The 17,836-nt window shown below is 41.7% G+C and overlaps 19 non-coding genes across 19 annotated transcripts; all 19 read left to right on the top strand.

Annotated features, from left to right (window-relative positions):
* The first annotated feature begins 195 nt into the window (after positions 1-195).
* trnay-gua (transfer RNA tyrosine (anticodon GUA)) lies at positions 196-284 on the top strand. Its single transcript is given in 2 exon segments — positions 196-232; positions 249-284. It is a non-coding gene; the product is annotated as a tRNA-Tyr (tRNA).
* A 2,590-nt stretch (positions 285-2,874) lies between these two features.
* On the top strand, positions 2,875-2,963 carry trnay-gua (transfer RNA tyrosine (anticodon GUA)). The gene is given in 2 exon segments: positions 2,875-2,911; positions 2,928-2,963. It is a non-coding gene; the product is annotated as a tRNA-Tyr (tRNA).
* A 768-nt stretch (positions 2,964-3,731) lies between these two features.
* Positions 3,732-3,820, top strand: trnay-gua (transfer RNA tyrosine (anticodon GUA)). The gene is given in 2 exon segments: positions 3,732-3,768; positions 3,785-3,820. It is a non-coding gene; the product is annotated as a tRNA-Tyr (tRNA).
* Positions 3,821-4,585: 765 nt separating this feature from the next.
* On the top strand, positions 4,586-4,675 carry trnay-gua (transfer RNA tyrosine (anticodon GUA)). Its single transcript is given in 2 exon segments — positions 4,586-4,623; positions 4,640-4,675. It is a non-coding gene; the product is annotated as a tRNA-Tyr (tRNA).
* Positions 4,676-5,455: 780 nt separating this feature from the next.
* trnay-gua (transfer RNA tyrosine (anticodon GUA)) lies at positions 5,456-5,544 on the top strand. Its single transcript is given in 2 exon segments — positions 5,456-5,492; positions 5,509-5,544. It is a non-coding gene; the product is annotated as a tRNA-Tyr (tRNA).
* A 766-nt stretch (positions 5,545-6,310) lies between these two features.
* On the top strand, positions 6,311-6,399 carry trnay-gua (transfer RNA tyrosine (anticodon GUA)). Its single transcript is given in 2 exon segments — positions 6,311-6,347; positions 6,364-6,399. It is a non-coding gene; the product is annotated as a tRNA-Tyr (tRNA).
* A 768-nt stretch (positions 6,400-7,167) lies between these two features.
* trnay-gua (transfer RNA tyrosine (anticodon GUA)) lies at positions 7,168-7,256 on the top strand. Its single transcript is given in 2 exon segments — positions 7,168-7,204; positions 7,221-7,256. It is a non-coding gene; the product is annotated as a tRNA-Tyr (tRNA).
* Positions 7,257-8,021: 765 nt separating this feature from the next.
* trnay-gua (transfer RNA tyrosine (anticodon GUA)) lies at positions 8,022-8,111 on the top strand. Its single transcript is given in 2 exon segments — positions 8,022-8,059; positions 8,076-8,111. It is a non-coding gene; the product is annotated as a tRNA-Tyr (tRNA).
* Positions 8,112-8,891: 780 nt separating this feature from the next.
* trnay-gua (transfer RNA tyrosine (anticodon GUA)) lies at positions 8,892-8,980 on the top strand. Its single transcript is given in 2 exon segments — positions 8,892-8,928; positions 8,945-8,980. It is a non-coding gene; the product is annotated as a tRNA-Tyr (tRNA).
* Positions 8,981-9,746: 766 nt separating this feature from the next.
* trnay-gua (transfer RNA tyrosine (anticodon GUA)) lies at positions 9,747-9,835 on the top strand. Its single transcript is given in 2 exon segments — positions 9,747-9,783; positions 9,800-9,835. It is a non-coding gene; the product is annotated as a tRNA-Tyr (tRNA).
* A 766-nt stretch (positions 9,836-10,601) lies between these two features.
* trnay-gua (transfer RNA tyrosine (anticodon GUA)) lies at positions 10,602-10,690 on the top strand. The gene is given in 2 exon segments: positions 10,602-10,638; positions 10,655-10,690. It is a non-coding gene; the product is annotated as a tRNA-Tyr (tRNA).
* Positions 10,691-11,458: 768 nt separating this feature from the next.
* Positions 11,459-11,547, top strand: trnay-gua (transfer RNA tyrosine (anticodon GUA)). The gene is given in 2 exon segments: positions 11,459-11,495; positions 11,512-11,547. It is a non-coding gene; the product is annotated as a tRNA-Tyr (tRNA).
* Positions 11,548-12,313: 766 nt separating this feature from the next.
* trnay-gua (transfer RNA tyrosine (anticodon GUA)) lies at positions 12,314-12,402 on the top strand. Its single transcript is given in 2 exon segments — positions 12,314-12,350; positions 12,367-12,402. It is a non-coding gene; the product is annotated as a tRNA-Tyr (tRNA).
* A 731-nt stretch (positions 12,403-13,133) lies between these two features.
* Positions 13,134-13,222, top strand: trnay-gua (transfer RNA tyrosine (anticodon GUA)). The gene is given in 2 exon segments: positions 13,134-13,170; positions 13,187-13,222. It is a non-coding gene; the product is annotated as a tRNA-Tyr (tRNA).
* A 766-nt stretch (positions 13,223-13,988) lies between these two features.
* trnay-gua (transfer RNA tyrosine (anticodon GUA)) lies at positions 13,989-14,077 on the top strand. Its single transcript is given in 2 exon segments — positions 13,989-14,025; positions 14,042-14,077. It is a non-coding gene; the product is annotated as a tRNA-Tyr (tRNA).
* Positions 14,078-14,843: 766 nt separating this feature from the next.
* Positions 14,844-14,932, top strand: trnay-gua (transfer RNA tyrosine (anticodon GUA)). The gene is given in 2 exon segments: positions 14,844-14,880; positions 14,897-14,932. It is a non-coding gene; the product is annotated as a tRNA-Tyr (tRNA).
* A 731-nt stretch (positions 14,933-15,663) lies between these two features.
* On the top strand, positions 15,664-15,752 carry trnay-gua (transfer RNA tyrosine (anticodon GUA)). The gene is given in 2 exon segments: positions 15,664-15,700; positions 15,717-15,752. It is a non-coding gene; the product is annotated as a tRNA-Tyr (tRNA).
* A 768-nt stretch (positions 15,753-16,520) lies between these two features.
* Positions 16,521-16,609, top strand: trnay-gua (transfer RNA tyrosine (anticodon GUA)). Its single transcript is given in 2 exon segments — positions 16,521-16,557; positions 16,574-16,609. It is a non-coding gene; the product is annotated as a tRNA-Tyr (tRNA).
* Positions 16,610-17,340: 731 nt separating this feature from the next.
* Positions 17,341-17,429, top strand: trnay-gua (transfer RNA tyrosine (anticodon GUA)). Its single transcript is given in 2 exon segments — positions 17,341-17,377; positions 17,394-17,429. It is a non-coding gene; the product is annotated as a tRNA-Tyr (tRNA).
* The last annotated feature ends 407 nt before the right edge of the window (positions 17,430-17,836 follow it).

A 17,836-nucleotide genomic window follows, 5' to 3' on the forward strand; every position in this document is an offset into this window, starting at 1 on the left:
GAGTTGGAAAAAGGAAGGAAACTCATGTTGATGTGAAATATGTTTTGTGCCTCAGGCATGAAGGAACATGTAGAGTCAGACAGATACAGTTTTGTTATGTTCAAGTCCTTGCAACATGGAATTCTTGCAAAACACAGACTCTTTTAGGTACCATGTATCTGATGGTCCAACAAACCAGACACTGCACATGTGATTCCTTTGATAGCTCAGTTGGTAGAGCGGAGGACTGTAGGTGTATGGGAACAGGAATCCTTAGGTCGCTGGTTCAACTCCGGCTCGGAGGAGATTTTACAATACCTTCTGTCTGTACTGATTGAACGCAGCTAAAAACAAAACTTAATTGCAATGGCGTTTACTACCATTTCATAGTATCGCTGTACTCCTTTGAGTGATCAGTTGGAAAAGCAAAGACTTCTCTGTGTGTTGGAAGAAGACTTTACTCTAGTTTTCAGTCAGAAAGTAGGGCCAAGTCCTTAGGTCAAAAAAGACTCATCTACATTAAAGGTCGCTGACATTAAACCCCCACCGTCCTACAATCAAGTATACATTTGAGGGACACTGTAGGTGTATGGGAAATATCAAAACAGCTTCCTGTACTCCCTTTGACTTGATAAGGTGAAGGGTTCTAAGTCAGTAGCTATAGGTGCCCATACAGTGTAACACACAGCGAACATAAGACATGTTCCAGACAGGTTAGGACAATTTTCACAGAAAACGTTGGGTGCAATCCCATGGTCCAACAGATAAATATATTGAGAAGCATAATCTCCTAAGTGATAACCAATATGGCTTTAGAGTGAAAAGGTCCACTTCGATGGCAGTGATGGAACTTGTAGAAGGGATATCTAATGCTATAGATAATAAGGAATATACTGTTGGTGTTTTTATAGACTTAAAAAAGGCGTTTGATACGATTGATCATTCTATATTAATGAATAAACTAGAGAGATATGGCATAAGAGGGTTAGCATACAAGTGGATGAAAAGTTACCTGGATGACAGATATCAATATGTCGAATTCAATAATGTAAAATCTAAGCAGTTGAAGGTAACTTGTGGTGTTCCTCAGGGCTCTGTGCTGGGCCCTAAATTACTTTATATTATACATAAATGACATATGTAGCATTTCCAAACTGTTAAAATGTGTATTGTTTGCTGATGATACCACTCTGTATTGCTCAGGTAAAAACCTAGAACAGCTTCTGACTACAGCGGAAAAAGAGTTAAATATATTAAAAAACTGGTTTGATGTAAATAAGTTATCATTAAATATAAAGAAAACAAAATTGATTATTTTTGGCACTAGACAAATGAAAAATGTATCTAAAATCAGGGTTAATGGAATTGAAATTGAAAGAGTGTACGAAAATAAATTTCTTGGAGTGATAATTGATGATAAGCTGAGTTGGAAGTCTCATATAAACCATGTGAAAACAAAAATGTCAAAAACCATTGCTATTCTCTATAAAACAAAGCATGTCCTGAACAAAAAATCATTATACACACTCTATTGTACTCTGTTGCTTCCATATATGACTTACTGTCTGGAGATATGGGGTAATGCATATAAAACGAACACTCTTCCTATTTTCAAGTTGCAAAAAAGAGCTATAAGAATTATAAACCAATCAAACTATATAGAACCAACTAACATTTTGTTTATTAATCTGAATACCCTGAAATTTTATGATTTAGTTGAAGATAAAATGGCACAGATAATGTATAAAGCACAAAATAACTTGCTTTGCCCCAGTACTCAGAAGCTGTTCAAAGTCAGAGAGAGTCAATATGACTTAAGGGGAACAGATTTCTTTAAAAAAAACAAGATAAGGACAAATATAAAGCAGAGATGTGTTTCTGTTAGAGGAGTTAACCTGTGGAATAGTTATGACAGTGATTTAAAAAGGTGTAGTTCATTTTCCTTGTTTAAAAATATGTTTAAAAATAGAGTATTAGAAAAATATATATATCAAGAATGAAAAGAGCAAAAAAAAAAAAACAAAAACAAAAAACAGAAAACCTCTTGATTCTTTTGCTTTGATGTAGTTACCTACTAAGGTGGTGGTGTTTTTTCTTGTTTGTTTGTTTGTTTGTTTTGTTTTTGCTTTGTTTGCCTTCTCTCACCCCAACCGGTCGCAGCAGATGGCCGCCCCTCCCTGAGCCGGGTTCTGCCGGAGGTTTCTTCCTCTTAAAAGGGAGTTTTTCCTTCCCACTGTCGCCAAAGTGCTTGCTCATAGGGGGTCATATGATTGTTGGGCTTTTCTCTCTGTATCTATGAAGTGCCTTGAGGCGACATTTGTTGTGATTTGGCGCCATATAAATGAAATTGAATTGAATTGAATTTTATTATTTGCTTCGAGCCCTGTGTACAGGAGCTGCATGCTAAAAGATCTTTTGTTAAAAGGGTTGGCGTAATAAGCAAATGCTTCAGCCAATACCTTTTGATTAGCCTTGTCTCATGCTTTCTTGCTTTGTGGTAAATCTTTGTTCTGTCTTCACTGAGATATTTGAATGCTAATCAATAAACATAAACATAATAATAATAATAATAATAATAATAATAACAGCGTTGGATCTACCAACAGTAAGGTAAGTGACATTCAAAAAAACAGTCCTATGCTCTAGTATCAATTTCTCAAAATTGCTCCCTGTACTCCCCTGCGTCTGAACGCAGCCCAAGAGTTGGAAAAAGGAAGGAAACTCATGTTGATGTGAAATATGTTTTGTGCCTCAGGCATGAAGGAACATGTAGAGTCAGACAGATACAGTTTTGTTATGTTCAAGTCCTTGCAACATGGAATTCTTGCAAAACACAGACTCTGTTAGGTACCATGTATCCGATGGTCCAACAAACCAGACACTGCACATGCGATCCCTTCGATAGCTCAGTTGGTAGAGCGGAGGACTGTAGGTGTATGGGAACAGGAATCCTTAGGTCGCTGGTTCAACTCCGGCTCGGAGGAGATTTTACAATACCTTCTGTCTGTACTGATTGAACGCAGCTAAAAACAAAACTTAATTGCAATGGCGTTTACTACCATTTCATAGTATCGCTGTACTCCTTTGAGTGATCAGTTGGAAAAGCAAAGACTTCTCTATGTGTTGGAAGAAGACTTTACTCTAGTTTTCAGTCAGAAAGTAGGGCCAAGTCCTTAGGTCAAAAAAGACTCATCTACATTAATGGTCGCTGACATTAAACCCCCACCGTCCTACAATCAAGTATACATTTGAGGGACACTGTAGGTGTATGGGAAATATCAAAACAGCTTCCTGTACTCCCTTTGACTTGATAAGGTGAAGGGTTCTAAGTCAGTAGCTATAGGTGCCCATACAGTATAACACACAGCGAACATGAAACATGTTCCAGACAGGTTAGGACAATTTTCACAGAAAAATTTGGGTGCAAACCCATGGTCCAACAGCGTTGGATCTACCAACAGTAAGGTAAGTGACATTCAAAAAAGCACAGTCCTATGTTCTAGTATCAGTTTCTCAAAATTGCTCCCTGTACTCCCCTGCGTCTGAACGCAGCCCAAGAGTAGGAAAAAGGAAGGAAACTCATGTTGATGTGAAATATGTTTTGTGCCTCAGGCATGAAGGAACATGTAGAGTCAGACAGATACAGTTTTGTTATGTTCAAGTCCTTGCAACATGGAATTCTTGCAAAACACAGACTCTGTGAGGTACCATGTATCCGATGGTCCAACAAACCAGACACTGCACATGCGATCCCTTCGATAGCTCACTTGGTAGAGCGGAGGACTGTAGGTGTATGGGAAGAGGAATCCTTAGGTCGCTGGTTCAACTCCGGCTCGGAGGAGATTTTACAATACCTTCTGTCTGTACTGATTGAACGCAGCTAAAAACAAAACTTAATTGCAATGGCGTTTACTACCATTTCATAGTATCGCTGTACTCCTTTGAGTGATCAGTTGGAAAACCAAAGACTTCTCTGTGTGTTGGAAGAAGACTTTACTCTAGTTTTCAGTCAGAAAGTAGGGCCAAGTCCTTAGGTCAAAAAAGACTCATCTACATTAAAGGTCGCTGACATTAAACCCCCACCGTCCTACAATCAAGTATACATTTGAGGGACACTGTAGGTGTGTGGGAAATATCAAAACAGCTTCCTGTACTCCCTTTGACTTGATAAGGTGAAGGGTTCTAAGTCAGTAGCTATAGGTGCCCATACAGTGTAACACACAGCGAACATAAGACATGTTCCAGACAGGTTAGGACAATTTTCACAGAAAACGTTGGGTGCAATCCCATGGTCCAACAGCGTTGGATCTACCAACAGTAAGGTAAGTGACATTCAAAAAAACAGTCCTATGCTCTAGTATCAATTTCTCAAAATTGCTCCCTGTACTCCCCTGCGTCTGAACGCAGCCCAAGAGTTGGAAAAAGGAAGGAAACTCATGTTGATGTGAAATATGTTTTGTGCCTCAGGCATGAAGGAACACGTAGAGTCAGACAGATACAGTTTTGTTATGTTCAAGTCCTTGCAACATGGAATTCTTGCAAAACACAGACTCTTTTAGGTACCATGTATCCGATGGTCCAACAAACCAGACACTGCACATGTGATCCATTCGATAGCTCAGTTGGTAGAGCGGAGGACTGTAGGTGTATGGGAACAGGAATCCTTAGGTCGCTGGTTCAACTCCGGCTCGGAGGAGATCTTACAATACCTTCTGTCTGTACTGATTGAACGCAGCTAAAAACAAAACTTAATTGCAATGGCGTTTACTACCATTTCATAGTATCGCTGTACTCCTTTGAGTGATCAGTTGGAAAACCAAAGACTTTTCTGTGTGTTGGAAGAAGACATGTTTCCTCCCACTTTACTCTAGTTTTCAGTCAGAAAGTAGGGCCAAGTCCTTAGGTCAAAAAAGACTCATCTACATTAATGGTCGCTGACATTAAACCCCCACCGTCCTACAATCAAGTATACATTTGAGGGACACTGTAGGTGTATGGGAAATATCAAAACCGCTTCCTGTACTCCCTTTGACTTGATAAGGTGAAGGGTTCTAAGTCAGTAGCTATAGGTGCCCATACAGTGTAACACACAGCGAACATAAGACATGTTCCAGACAGGTTAGGACAATTTTCACAGAAAACGTTGGGTGCAATCCCATGGTCCAACAGCGTTGGATATACCAACAGTAAGGTAAGTGACATTCAAAAAAACAGTCCTATGCTCTAGTATCAATTTCTCAAAATTGCTCCCTGTACTCCCCTGCGTCTGAACGCAGCCCAAGAGTTGGAAAAAGGAAGGAAACTCATGTTGATGTGAAATATGTTTTGTGCCTCAGACATGAAGGAACATGTAGAGTCAGACAGATACAGTTTTGTTATGTTCAAGTCCTTGCAACATGGAATTCTTGCAAAACACAGACTCTGTTAGGTACCATGTATCCGATGGTCCAACAAACCAGACACTGCACTTGTGATCCCTTCGATAGCTCAGTTGGTAGAGCGGAGTACTGTAGGTGTATGGGAACAGGAATCCTTAGGTCGCTGGTTCAACTCCGGCTCGGAGGAGATTTTACAATACCTTCTGTCTGTACTGATTGAACACAGCTAAAAACAAAACTTAATTGCAATGGCGTTTACTACCATTTCATAGTATCGCTGTACTCCTTTGAGTGATCAGTTGGAAAAGCAAAGACTTCTCTGTGTGTTGGAAGAAGACTTTACTCTAGTTTTCAGTCAGAAAGTAGGGCCAAGTCCTTAGGTCAAAAAAGACTCATCTACATTAAAGGTCGCTGACATTAAACCCCCACCGTCCTACAATCAAGTATACATTTGAGGGACACTGTAGGTGTATGGGAAATATCAAAACAGCTTCCTGTACTCCCTTTGACTTGATAAGGTGAAGGGTTCTAAGTCAGTAGCTATAGGTGCCCATACAGTGTAACACACAGCAAACATAAGACATGTTCCAGACAGGTTAGGACAATTTTCACAGAAAACGTTGGGTGCAATCCCATGGTCCAACAGCGTTGGATCTACCAACAGTAAGGTAAGTGACATTCAAAAAAACAGTCCTATGCTCTAGTATCAATTTCTCAAAATTGCTCCCTGTACTCCCCTGCGTCTGAACGCAGCCCAAGAGTTGGAAAAAGGAAGGAAACTCATGTTGATGTGAAATATGTTTTGTGCCTCAGGCATGAAGGAACATGTAGAGTCAGACAGATACAGTTTTGTTATGTTCAAGTCCTTGCAACATGGAATTCTTGCAAAACACAGACTCTGTTAGGTACCATGTATCCGATGGTCCAACAAACCAGACACTGCACATGTGATCCCTTCGATAGCTCAGTTGGTAGAGCGGAGGACTGTAGGTGTATGGGAACAGGAATCCTTAGGTCGCTGGTTCAACTCCGGCTCGGAGGAGATTTTACAATACCTTCTGTCTGTACTGATTGAACGCAGCTAAAAACAAAACTTAATTGCAATGGCGTTTACTACCATTTCATAGTATCGCTGTACTCCTTTGAGTGATCAGTTGGAAAAGCAAAGACTTCTCTATGTGTTGGAAGAAGACTTTACTCTAGTTTTCAGTCAGAAAGTAGGGCCAAGTCCTTAGGTCAAAAAAGACTCATCTACATTAATGGTCGCTGACATTAAACCCCCACCGTCCTACAATCAAGTATACATTTGAGGGACACTGTAGGTGTATGGGAAATATCAAAACAGCTTCCTGTACTCCCTTTGACTTGATAAGGTGAAGGGTTCTAAGTCAGTAGCTATAGGTGCCCATACAGTATAACACACAGCGAACATGAAACATGTTCCAGACAGGTTAGGACAATTTTCACAGAAAAATTTGGGTGCAAACCCATGGTCCAACAGCGTTGGATCTACCAACAGTAAGGTAAGTGACATTCAAAAAAGCACAGTCCTATGTTCTAGTATCAGTTTCTCAAAATTGCTCCCTGTACTCCCCTGCGTCTGAACGCAGCCCAAGAGTAGGAAAAAGGAAGGAAACTCATGTTGATGTGAAATATGTTTTGTGCCTCAGGCATGAAGGAACATGTAGAGTCAGACAGATACAGTTTTGTTATGTTCAAGTCCTTGCAACATGGAATTCTTGCAAAACACAGACTCTGTGAGGTACCATGTATCCGATGGTCCAACAAACCAGACACTGCACATGCGATCCCTTCGATAGCTCACTTGGTAGAGCGGAGGACTGTAGGTGTATGGGAAGAGGAATCCTTAGGTCGCTGGTTCAACTCCGGCTCGGAGGAGATTTTACAATACCTTCTGTCTGTACTGATTGAACGCAGCTAAAAACAAAACTTAATTGCAATGGCGTTTACTACCATTTCATAGTATCGCTGTACTCCTTTGAGTGATCAGTTGGAAAACCAAAGACTTCTCTGTGTGTTGGAAGAAGACTTTACTCTAGTTTTCAGTCAGAAAGTAGGGCCAAGTCCTTAGGTCAAAAAAGACTCATCTACATTAAAGGTCGCTGACATTAAACCCCCACCGTCCTACAATCAAGTATACATTTGAGGGACACTGTAGGTGTGTGGGAAATATCAAAACAGCTTCCTGTACTCCCTTTGACTTGATAAGGTGAAGGGTTCTAAGTCAGTAGCTATAGGTGCCCATACAGTGTAACACACAGCGAACATAAGACATGTTCCAGACAGGTTAGGACAATTTTCACAGAAAACGTTGGGTGCAATCCCATGGTCCAACAGCGTTGGATCTACCAACAGTAAGGTAAGTGACATTCAAAAAAACAGTCCTATGCTCTAGTATCAATTTCTCAAAATTGCTCCCTGTACTCCCCTGCGTCTGAACGCAGCCCAAGAGTTGGAAAAAGGAAGGAAACTCATGTTGATGTGAAATATGTTTTGTGCCTCAGGCATGAAGGAACACGTAGAGTCAGACAGATACAGTTTTGTTATGTTCAAGTCCTTGCAACATGGAATTCTTGCAAAACACAGACTCTTTTAGGTACCATGTATCCGATGGTCCAACAAACCAGACACTGCACATGTGATCCATTCGATAGCTCAGTTGGTAGAGCGGAGGACTGTAGGTGTATGGGAACAGGAATCCTTAGGTCGCTGGTTCAACTCCGGCTCGGAGGAGATCTTACAATACCTTCTGTCTGTACTGATTGAACGCAGCTAAAAACAAAACTTAATTGCAATGGCGTTTACTACCATTTCATAGTATCGCTGTACTCCTTTGAGTGATCAGTTGGAAAACCAAAGACTTTTCTGTGTGTTGGAAGAAGACATGTTTCCTCCCACTTTACTCTAGTTTTCAGTCAGAAAGTAGGGCCAAGTCCTTAGGTCAAAAAAGACTCATCTACATTAATGGTCGCTGACATTAAACCCCCACCGTCCTACAATCAAGTATACATTTGAGGGACACTGTAGGTGTATGGGAAATATCAAAACCGCTTCCTGTACTCCCTTTGACTTGATAAGGTGAAGGGTTCTAAGTCAGTAGCTATAGGTGCCCATACAGTGTAACACACAGCGAACATAAGACATGTTCCAGACAGGTTAGGACAATTTTCACAGAAAACGTTGGGTGCAATCCCATGGTCCAACAGCGTTGGATATACCAACAGTAAGGTAAGTGACATTCAAAAAAACAGTCCTATGCTCTAGTATCAATTTCTCAAAATTGCTCCCTGTACTCCCCTGCGTCTGAACGCAGCCCAAGAGTTGGAAAAAGGAAGGAAACTCATGTTGATGTGAAATATGTTTTGTGCCTCAGACATGAAGGAACATGTAGAGTCAGACAGATACAGTTTTGTTATGTTCAAGTCCTTGCAACATGGAATTCTTGCAAAACACAGACTCTGTTAGGTACCATGTATCCGATGGTCCAACAAACCAGACACTGCACTTGTGATCCCTTCGATAGCTCAGTTGGTAGAGCGGAGTACTGTAGGTGTATGGGAACAGGAATCCTTAGGTCGCTGGTTCAACTCCGGCTCGGAGGAGATTTTACAATACCTTCTGTCTGTACTGATTGAACACAGCTAAAAACAAAACTTAATTGCAATGGCGTTTACTACCATTTCATAGTATCGCTGTACTCCTTTGAGTGATCAGTTGGAAAAGCAAAGACTTCTCTGTGTGTTGGAAGAAGACTTTACTCTAGTTTTCAGTCAGAAAGTAGGGCCAAGTCCTTAGGTCAAAAAAGACTCATCTACATTAAAGGTCGCTGACATTAAACCCCCACCGTCCTACAATCAAGTATACATTTGAGGGACACTGTAGGTGTATGGGAAATATCAAAACAGCTTCCTGTACTCCCTTTGACTTGATAAGGTGAAGGGTTCTAAGTCAGTAGCTATAGGTGCCCATACAGTGTAACACACAGCAAACATAAGACATGTTCCAGACAGGTTAGGACAATTTTCACAGAAAACGTTGGGTGCAATCCCATGGTCCAACAGCGTTGGATCTACCAACAGTAAGGTAAGTGACATTCAAAAAAACAGTCCTATGCTCTAGTATCAATTTCTCAAAATTGCTCCCTGTACTCCCCTGCGTCTGAACGCAGCCCAAGAGTTGGAAAAAGGAAGGAAACTCATGTTGATGTGAAATATGTTTTGTGCCTCAGGCATGAAGGAACATGTAGAGTCAGACAGATACAGTTTTGTTATGTTCAAGTCCTTGCAACATGGAATTCTTGCAAAACACAGACTCTGTGAGGTACCATGTATCCGATGGTCCAACAAACCAGACACTGCACATGTGATCCCTTCGATAGCTCAGTTGGTAGAGCGGAGGACTGTAGGTGTATGGGAACAGGAATCCTAAGGTCGCTGGTTCAACTCCGGCTCGGAGGAGATTTTACAATACCTTCTGTCTGTACTGATTGAACGCAGCTAAAAACAAAACCTAATTGCAATGGCGTTTACTACCATTTCATAGTATCGCTGTTCTCCTTTGACTGATCAGTTGGAAAAGTAAATACTTCTCTGTGTGTTGGAAGAAGACTTTACTCTAGTTTTCAGTCAGAAAGTAGGGCCAAGTCCTTAGGTCAAAAAAGACTCATCTACATTAAAGGTCGCTGACATTAAACCCCCACCGTCCTACAATCAAGTATACATTTGAGGGACACTGTAGGTGTATGGGAAATATCAAAACAGCTTCCTGTACTCCCTTTGACTTGATAAGGTGAAGGGTTCTAAGTCAGTAGCTGTAGGTGCCCATACAGTGTAACACACAGCGAACATAAGACATGTCCCAGACAGGTTAGGACAATTTTCACAGAAAACGTTGGGTGCAATCCCATGGTCCAACAGCGTTGGATCTACCAACAGTAAGGTAAGTGACATTCAAAAAAACAGTCCTATGCTCTAGTATCAATTTCTCAAAATTGCTCCCTGTACTCCCCTGCGTCTGAACGCAGCCCAAGAGTTGGAAAAAGGAAGGAAACTCATGTTGATGTGAAATATGTTTTGTGCCTCAGGCATGAAGGAACATGTAGAGTCAGACAGATACAGTTTTGTTATGTTCAAGTCCTTGCAACATGGAATTCTTGCAAAACACAGACTCTGTTAGGTACCATGTATCCGATGGTCCAACAAACCAGACACTGCACATGTGATCCCTTCGATAGCTCAGTTGGTAGAGCGGAGGACTGTAGGTGTATGGGAACAGGAATCCTTAGGTCGCTGGTTCAACTCCGGCTCGGAGGAGATTTTACAATACCTTCTGTCTGTACTGATTGAACGCAGCTAAAAACAAAACTTAATTGCAATGGCGTTTACTACCATTTCATAGTATCGCTGTACTCCTTTGAGTGATCAGTTGGAAAAGCAAAGACTTCTCTATGTGTTGGAAGAAGACTTTACTCTAGTTTTCAGTCAGAAAGTAGGGCCAAGTCCTTAGGTCAAAAAAGACTCATCTACATTAATGGTCGCTGACATTAAACCCCCACCGTCCTACAATCAAGTATACATTTGAGGGACACTGTAGGTGTATGGGAAATATCAAAACAGCTTCCTGTACTCCCTTTGACTTGATAAGGTGAAGGGTTCTAAGTCAGTAGCTATAGGTGCCCATACAGTATAACACACAGCGAACATGAAACATGTTCCAGACAGGTTAGGACAATTTTCACAGAAAAATTTGGGTGCAAACCCATGGTCCAACAGCGTTGGATCTACCAACAGTAAGGTAAGTGACATTCAAAAAAGCACAGTCCTATGTTCTAGTATCAGTTTCTCAAAATTGCTCCCTGTACTCCCCTGCGTCTGAACGCAGCCCAAGAGTAGGAAAAAGGAAGGAAACTCATGTTGATGTGAAATATGTTTTGTGCCTCAGGCATGAAGGAACATGTAGAGTCAGACAGATACAGTTTTGTTATGTTCAAGTCCTTGCAACATGGAATTCTTGCAAAACACAGACTCTGTGAGGTACCATGTATCCGATGGTCCAACAAACCAGACACTGCACATGTGATCCCTTCGATAGCTCAGTTGGTAGAGCGGAGGACTGTAGGTGTATGGGAACAGGAATCCTAAGGTCGCTGGTTCAACTCCGGCTCGGAGGAGATTTTACAATACCTTCTGTCTGTACTGATTGAACGCAGCTAAAAACAAAACCTAATTGCAATGGCGTTTACTACCATTTCATAGTATCGCTGTTCTCCTTTGACTGATCAGTTGGAAAAGTAAATACTTCTCTGTGTGTTGGAAGAAGACTTTACTCTAGTTTTCAGTCAGAAAGTAGGGCCAAGTCCTTAGGTCAAAAAAGACTCATCTACATTAAAGGTCGCTGACATTAAACCCCCACCGTCCTACAATCAAGTATACATTTGAGGGACACTGTAGGTGTATGGGAAATATCAAAACAGCTTCCTGTACTCCCTTTGACTTGATAAGGTGAAGGGTTCTAAGTCAGTAGCTGTAGGTGCCCATACAGTGTAACACACAGCGAACATAAGACATGTCCCAGACAGGTTAGGACAATTTTCACAGAAAACGTTGGGTGCAATCCCATGGTCCAACAGCGTTGGATCTACCAACAGTAAGGTAAGTGACATTCAAAAAAACAGTCCTATGCTCTAGTATCAATTTCTCAAAATTGCTCCCTGTACTCCCCTGCGTCTGAACGCAGCCCAAGAGTTGGAAAAAGGAAGGAAACTCATGTTGATGTGAAATATGTTTTGTGCCTCAGGCATGAAGGAACATGTAGAGTCAGACAGATACAGTTTTGTTATGTTCAAGTCCTTGCAACATGGAATTCTTGCAAAACACAGACTCTGCGAGGTACCATGTATCCGATGGTCCAACAAACCAGACACTGCACATGTGATCCCTTCGATAGCTCAGTTGGTAGAGCGGAGGACTGTAGGTGTATGGGAACAGGAATCCTTAGGTCGCTGGTTCAACTCCGGCTCGGAGGAGATTTTACAACACCTTCTGTCTGTACTGATTGAACGCAGCTAAAAACAAAACTTAATTGCAATGGCGTTTACTACCATTTCATAGTATCGCTGTACTCCTTTGAGTGATCAGTTGGAAAAGCAAAGACTTCTCTGTGTGTTGGAAGAAGACTTTACTCTAGTTTTCAGTCAGAAAGTAGGGCCAAGTCCTTAGGTCAAAAAAGACTCATCTACATTAAAGGTCGCTGACATTAAACCCCCACCGTCCTACAATCAAGTATACATTTGAGGGACACTGTAGGTGTATGGGAAATATCAAAACAGCTTCCTGTACTCCCTTTGACTTGATAAGGTGAAGGGTTCTAAGTCAGTAGCTATAGGTGCCCAGACAGGTTAGGAAAAGTTTCAGAGAAAAAGTTGGGTGCAAACCCAAGGTCCAACAGCGTTGGATCTACCAACAGTAAGGTAAGGGACATTCAAAAAAGCACAGTCCTATGTTCTAGTATCAATTTCTCAAAATTGCTCGATGTACTCCCCTGCGTCTGAATGCAGCCACAGAGTTGGAAAAAGGAAGGAAACTCATGTTGATGTGAAATATGTTTTGTGCCTCAGGCATGAAGGAACATGTAGAGTCAGACAGATACAGTTTTGTTATGTTCAAGTCCTTGCAACATGGAATTCTTGCAAAACACAGACTCTGTGAGGTACCATGTATCCGATAGTCCAACAAACCAGACACTGCACATGTGATCCCTTCGATAGCTCAGTTGGTAGAGCGGAGGACTGTAGGTGTATGGGAACAGGAATCCTTAGGTCGCTGGTTCAACTCCGGCTCGGAGAAGATTTTACAGTACCTTCTGTCTGTACTGATTGAACGCAGCTAAAAAGAAAACTTAATTGCAATGGCGTTTACTACCATTTCATAGTATCGCTGTACTCCTTTGAGTGATCAGTTGGAAAAGCAAAGACTTCTCTGTGTGTTGGAAGAAGACTTTACTCTAGTTTTCAGTCAGAAAGTAGGGCCAAGTCCTTAGGTCAAAAAAGACTCATCTACATTAATGGTCGCTGACATTAAACCCCCACCGTCCTACAATCAAGTATACATTTGAGGGACACTGTAGGTGTATGGGAAATATCAAAACAGCTTCCTGTACTCCCTTTGACTTGATAAGGTGAAGGGTTCTAAGTCAGTAGCTATAGGTGCCCATACAGTATAACACACAGCGAACATGAAACATGTTCCAGACAGGTTAGGACAATTTTCACAGAAAAATTTGGGTGCAAACCCATGGTCCAACAGCGTTGGATCTACCAACAGTAAGGTAAGTGACATTCAAAAAAACAGTCCTATGCTCTAGTATCAATTTCTCAAAATTGCTCCCTGTACTCCCCTGCGTCTGAACGCAGCCCAAGAGTTGGAAAAAGGAAGGAAACTCATGTTGATGTGAAATATGTTTTGTGCCTCAGGCAAAAAGGAACATGTAGAGTCAGACAGATACAGTTTTGTTATGTTCAAGTCCTTGCAACATGGAATTTTTGCAAAACACAGACTCTGTGAGGTACCATGTATCCGATAGTCCAACAAACCAGACACTGCACGTGTAATCCCTTCGATAGCTCAGTTGGTAGAGCGGAGGACTGTAGGTGTATTGGAAGAGGAATCCTTAGGTCGCTGGTTCAACTCCTGCTTGGAGGAGATTTTACAATGCCTTCTGTCTGTACTGATTGAACGCAGCTAAAAAAAAAACTTAATTGCAATGGCGTTTACTACCATTTCATAGTATCGCTGTACTCCTTTGAGTGATCAGTTGGAAAAGCAGAGACTTCTCTGTGTGTTGGAAGAAGACTTTAATCTAGTTTTCAGTCAGAAAGTAGGGCCAAGTCCTTAGGTCAAAAAAGACTCATCTACATTAAAGGTCGCTGACATTAAACCCCCACCGTCCTACAATCAAGTATACATTTGAGGGACACTAAAGGTGTATAGGAAATATCAAAACAGCTTCCTGTACTGCCTTTGACTTGATAAGGTGAAGGGTTCTAAGTCAGTAGCTATAGGTGCCCATACAGTGTAACACACAGCGAACATAAGACATGTTCCAGACAGGTTAGGATAATCTTCACAGAAAACGTTGGGTGCAATCCCATGGTCCAACAGCGTTGGATCTACCAACAGTAAGGTAAGTGACATTCAAAAAAACAGTCCTATGCTCTTGTATCAATTTCTCAAAATTGCTCCCTGTACTCCCCTGCGTCTGAACGCAGCCCAAGAGTTGGAAAAAGGAAGGAAACTCATGTTGTTGTGAAATATGTTTTGTGCCTCAGGCATGAAGGAACATGTAGAGTCAGACAGATACAGTTTTGTTATGTTCAAGTCCTTGCAACATGGAATTCTTGCAAAACACAGACTCTGTTAGGTACCATGTACCCGATGGTCCAACAAACCAGACACTGCACATGTGATCCCTTCGATAGCTCAGTTGGTAGAGCGGAGGACTGTAGGTGTATGGGAACAGGAATCCTTAGGTCGCTGGTTCAACTCCGGCTCGGAGGAGATTTTACAATACCTTCTGTCTGTACTGATTGAACGCAGCTAAAAACAAAACTTAATTGCAATGGCGTTTACTACCATTTCATAGTATCGCTGTACTCCTTTGAGTGATCAGTTGGAAAAGCAAAGACTTCTCTGTGTGTTGGAAGAAGACTTTACTCTAGTTTTCAGTCAGAAAGTACGGCCAAGTCCTTAGGTCAAAAAAGACTCATCTACATTAAAGGTCGCTGACATTAAACCCCCACCGTCCTACAATCAAGTATACATTTGAGGGACACTGTAGGTGTATGGGAAATATCAAAACAGCTTCCTGTACTCCCTTTGACTTGATAAGGTGAAGGGTTCTAAGTCAGTAGCTATAGGTGCCCAGACAGGTTAGGACAATTTTCAGAGAAAAAGTTGGGTGCAAACCCAAGGTCCAACAGCGTTGGATCTACCAACAGTAAGGTAAGGGACATTCAAAAAAGCACAGTCCTATGTTCTAGTATCAATTTCTCAAAATTGCTCGATGTACTCCCCTGCGTCTGAATGCAGCCACAGAGTTGGAAAAAGGAAGGAAACTCATGTTGATGTGAAATATGTTTTGTGCCTCAGGCATGAAGGAACATGTAGAGTCAGACAGATACAGTTTTGTTATGTTCAAGTCCTTGCAACATGGAATTCTTGCAAAACACAGACTCTGTGAGGTACCATGTATCCGATAGTCCAACAAACCAGACACTGCACATGTGATCCCTTCGATACCTCAGTTGGTAGAGCGGAGGACTGTAGGTGTATGGGAACAGGAATCCTTAGGTCGCTGGTTCAACTCCGGCTCGGAGGAGATTTTACAATACCTTCTGTCTGTACTGATTGAACGCAGCTAAAAAAAAAACTTAATTGCAATGGCGTTTACTACCATTTCATAGTATCGCTGTACTCCTTTGAGTGATCAGTTGGAAAAACAAAGACTTCTCTGTGTGTTGGAAGAAGACTTTACTCTAGTTTTCAGTCAGAAAGTAGGGCCAAGTCCTTAGGTCAAAAAAGACTCATCTACATTAATGGTCGCTGACATTAAACCCCCACCGTCCTACAATCAAGTATACATTTGAGGGACACTGTAGGTGTATGGGAAATATCAAAACAGCTTCCTGTACTCCCTTTGACTTGATAAGGTGAAGGGTTCTAAGTCAGTAGCTATAGGTGCCCATACAGTATAACACACAGCGAACATGAAACATGTTCCAGACAGGTTAGGACAATTTTCACAGAAAAATTTGGGTGCAAACCCATGGTCCAACAGCGTTGGATCTACCAACAGTAAGGTAAGTGACATTCAAAAAAGCACAGTCCTATGTTCTAGTATCAGTTTCTCAAAATTGCTCCCTGTACTCCCCTGCGTCTGAACGCAGCCCAAGAGTAGGAAAAAGGAAGGAAACTCATGTTGATGTGAAATATGTTTTGTGCCTCAGGCATGAAGGAACATGTAGAGTCAGACAGATACAGTTTTGTTATGTTCAAGTCCTTGCAACATGGAATTCTTGCAAAACACAGACTCTGTGAGGTACCATGTATCCGATGGTCCAACAAACCAGACACAGCACATGTGATCCCTGCGATAGCTCAGTTGGTAGAGCGGAGGACTGTAGGTGTATGGGAACAGGAATCCTTACGTCGCTGGTTCAACTCCGGCTCGGAGGAGATTTTACAATACCTTCTGTCTGTACTGATTGAACGCAGCTAAAAACAAAACTTAATTGCAATGGCGTTTACTACCATTTCATAGTATCGCTGTACTCCCTTGAGTGATCAGTTGGAAAAGCAAAGACTTCTCTGTGTGTTGGAAGAAGACTTTACTCTAGTTTTCAGTCAGAAAGTAGGGCCAAGTCCTTAGGTCAAAAAAGACTCATCTACATTAAAGGTCGCTGACATTAAACCCCCACCGTCCTACAATCAAGTATACATTTGAGGGACACTGTAGGTGTGTGGGAAATATCAAAACAGCTTCCTGTACTCCCTTTGACTTGATAAGGTGAAGGGTTCTAAGTCAGTAGCTATAGGTGCCCAGACAGGTTAGGACAATTTTCAGAGAAAAAGTTGGGTGCAAACCCAAGGTCCAACAGCGTTGGATCTACCAACAGTAAGGTAAGGGACATTCAAAAAAGCACAGTCCTATGTTCTAGTATCAATTTCTCAAAATTGCTCGATGTACTCCCCTGCGTCTGAATGCAGCCACAGAGTTGGAAAAAGGAAGGAAACTCATGTTGATGTGAAATATGTTTTGTGCCTCAGGCATGAAGGAACATGTAGAGTCAGACAGATACAGTTTTGTTATGTTCAAGTCCTTGCAACATGGAATTCTTGCAAAACACAGACTCTGTGAGGTACCATGTATCCGATAGTCCAACAAACCAGACACTGCACATGTGATCCCTTCGATAGCTCAGTTGGTAGAGCGGAGGACTGTAGGTGTATGGGAACAGGAATCCTTAGGTCGCTGGTTCAACTCCGGCTCGGAGGAGATTTTACAATACCTTCTGTCTGTACTGATTGAACGCAGCTAAAAACAAAACTTAATTGCAATGGCGTTTACTACCATTTCATAGTATCGCTGTACTCCTTTGAGTGATCAGTTGGAAAAGCAAAGACTTCTCTGTGTGTTGGAAGAAGACTTTACTCTAGTTTTCAGTCAGAAAGTAGGGCCAAGTCCTTAGGTCAAAAAAGACTCATCTACATTAATGGTCGCTGACATTAAACCCCCACCGTCCTACAATCAAGTATACATTTGAGGGACACTGTAGGTGTATGGGAAATATCAAAACAGCTTCCTGTACTCCCTTTGACTTGATAAGGTGAAGGGTTCTAAGTCAGTAGCTATAGGTGCCCATACAGTATAACACACAGCGAACATGAAACATGTTCCAGACA

The sequence above is a fragment of the Neolamprologus brichardi genome, chromosome 10, assembly GCF_056152115.1.
Source record: "Neolamprologus brichardi isolate AB-2024 chromosome 10, ASM5615211v1, whole genome shotgun sequence".
In the NCBI taxonomy this organism is placed as follows: domain Eukaryota; kingdom Metazoa; phylum Chordata; class Actinopteri; order Cichliformes; family Cichlidae; genus Neolamprologus; species Neolamprologus brichardi.